This window comes from Pyrus communis, chromosome 13 (genome assembly GCF_963583255.1).
Source record: "Pyrus communis chromosome 13, drPyrComm1.1, whole genome shotgun sequence".
Lineage (NCBI taxonomy): Eukaryota > Viridiplantae > Streptophyta > Magnoliopsida > Rosales > Rosaceae > Pyrus > Pyrus communis.
In genome coordinates this window covers 12,010,192-12,013,416 of record NC_084815.1, presented here as the reverse complement: position 1 = coordinate 12,013,416, position 3,225 = coordinate 12,010,192, and positions in this window count along the sequence as shown.

Here is a 3,225-nt window from a genome sequence, read left to right as displayed (position 1 = left end):
TATCACCTATACGCGAAAAAGCTACGAAAACGTTAATTTAAAAGCACATAATCAACTTCTCGTAATAACTTCTCATACATTACTCAATTTGGACAATTGAATATACCAACGTGCTCTACACAACCTCAGGATCACACCCATATTTTTAAAATAATTTTTGGACCACGCACGCGCCCCCACGCGCCGTCCTAGGCACGGACCTACGCGCCCCCACGCGCGGCCACGTGCCATACACACTGACGGCGTCAACTGACGCCGTCAGGAATATTCCGTTAAACTGACGGAATATTCCGTTAACCTTAACTGACGCCATCAACTGCCGTTAGGAATATTCCATTAAACTTAACGGAATATTCCCCTTTCTTCTCCGGCGAGCCTCCGGCGCCGGCGATGGCGCCGGAAAACTGAGAAATTTTCAAACTTAGTTTTCTCCTTCGTTTTTCAACCATTTTTCACGATCTTTATACCAAAATGAAGCTTAGGACTAGTAGAATCACGATAGGCTAGTTTTAAGGCCTAAAAATCACACGATCATACCTGCAACAACGATCCAAGTTCAGCCAACTTTACATCCAACGATCGTGACGTCCAAATTCACCCAACGAACCACTCCGAGGCTCCTTGGGACCTCACAAACACATCTACAAGCTTAGAAATTCCAAAAACACACTAGTTTAGGTTTGCATGAACAGTGCTCAAATCGGCCATGGTGATATCGACGTGAAAACGTCAAAGTTCTTACCTGGAAATGGCACCACTGGACTCCTCTCAGCCTCACGAGCACGAGGGTGGTCTTGGTTTCTCGATTGGTGAAGATTTGAGTATGTTTGTATGTGTGTCCGTGTGTTGAATGAAGAAGAAGGAGAACTCGGGGAGAGAGAGAGAGAGAGAGAGAGAGAGAGAGAGAGAGTGACAGAAAGTAAGGGAAAGAGGGAGGGAATCCCAGGAGAAAAAGAAAGGGTATGAGTGTGTGTGTGGGTGTGATCCAATACATTCCACACCACACCAACAACCAATAACGTGACAAAAACGATCTAGGGGTAAAATCGTAAATTCACACGTACGTTTCGTTAGTTTCGGGACGGGATGTTACAATCAGCGGTCATGTTAACTTCTCAAAACATGTGATAAATTGTGTAGTAGAAAATCAGCTTCAATAAATGTCAAGTATTCTTGATAATAGATGAAATCTACCACAGAACTCGTATCTTTTTCTTAATTGCCTAAATTAAAATTTTTCAGTCTCCTTGCATATTAATCTTTCCAAATCGCATTTGTATTACCTATTTGAGAGCTCAACTTAAGGATGCAGCTTTGCAACATCCCGTCCCAAATTTTATTGTACTTTATTCCTAGAAGCAATGAAATTACCTAAATGCCCATGATGAACTAAGTGGTATTCTTACGTGTACCTCTAAATTTCTTACATAATCTTTCCATTTTCTATACTATTCTCATCAATTCGAACATGTGGGCACAAAGAGGACATAATTCTGACATGTAACGAACAAGTTATGAACGTTTCATGATGAGGGGCAAAATGGTAATTTGCACATTAAAGAATTTGCAAAACCGTTTTCAAGGCGGCTGGGTTGCCATCTTTATTACAGGCTGCAAGCTTCTAACTACCTGTCTGATTACAATTTCAAATTAGGTTTGCAAGTGGGGCAAGTGGGTTGTCTTTGATAATTATTTTATTTGAGCCTAGAGCCTATAAAGTTATTGTTTGGATCTGACCCAAATACACATGCACACACACATTAATCAAACACTAACTCTCTTTCACTTTCTCTATAGTCTCTCTTCCTCTCTCACTCTCTGCACTCACCATCTTTCTATGTTGCACAATGCAACATCGTAAGCCACTACCACCATTCACCACCCAACCTTCGAACCCACACCACCAAACCATCATCATTGTTCTCCCCGACTCACCACGAGTCCAGAAACCCCAAGAAAATTCTTGAATTAGTCATCAAACTCAACAACGAAGAACTCATGTTTGAACCGAGAGGAACTCCGACGAATTCTGCCTTTCTGACCAAGGTTTCCCTGTCGCGTTTTTTGGCCAAATATCACCGAATTGTGCGAGTTCGAGAACACCAGACAACTCCCTATCACTTATATCCCAAGATTCGAGCATGTGCTCGAACCTGCCTTTGTCTCAACAAACTCCAATTTGGCCATGGCGTTCAGGCTAAATTATGATCAACTTCCATCACTTTTAGACCTCGAGATAGGTATATTTTGATTCCTCGTCTTTAGCTTCAATTTGATATGAATTGTGTGAATTTTAGTTGAGAATTCAACTAGTTATGACATTCTAAAAAATTGGACTCACCAGAGAAGAAGATGGAATACTCTATTAACGGTGTGTATACCGTTAACTGTGACAGAATATTCTGTGCGATGACGAAATATTCTACTCTGGTAACTGAACACTCAATCTGGTGACCAAATATTCCATCTCCAGCGTGTATCGGTGAGTGACTATTTCATGCTTTATACCATCAATTTCTAGTCTCTTTGTGATGCTTTTGACTTAAACTGGTTATATTTTACCTTATTTTGTGTTAATGTGCAGTTACATGTACTTTAGGATCAATTTGAAGGCAAAAGAAATGAAAACATTCCATTTTTGGGGTTGACCCTTATTCAAATGTGGAAAAAAGTTTAGTGACCTGTTTTGAAGCCCAAATAAAGAATCCAAGATGAATCTGGTTTGTTAGAAGACCAGGAACACAATGGGAAAGGAATTGGGATATCTGGCCTGATTTGGAGGTGCTAAATAAGGCAAAAACGTGCAAAATAAAGGCTAAGTTGTTGGGATCACTTTGTAATATCTTGCAGCCCCATTTAGCATATAAATACTAAGGTTTCAGATTACTTTTACACAAGCCCCCTTGGGGTCGGCTATAGCTCTCTCTCTTCTCTTTCTTTGGCCTTTCTTCCAGAAACAAAACCCTATTTCCCTTCGCCATCCGTTGCCACCGAAGAAACCACGCAGCTGCGCTGTTCTTGGAGAAGTTCAACATCATAATTGCTTCAAAGGGGTTTCTTCTTTAAACTTGAATTTCACTCATGTTGTTCTTGATATTTATATATTTTGTAATCATGTTGTGTAATTAAGTTCATAGCTGGGGATTTCGATGTAGCCTTGCAAACCTACTCTATGTTATTCAAACGTGGAAAGAAGTTTAGTGACTTGTTTTGAAGCCCAAATAA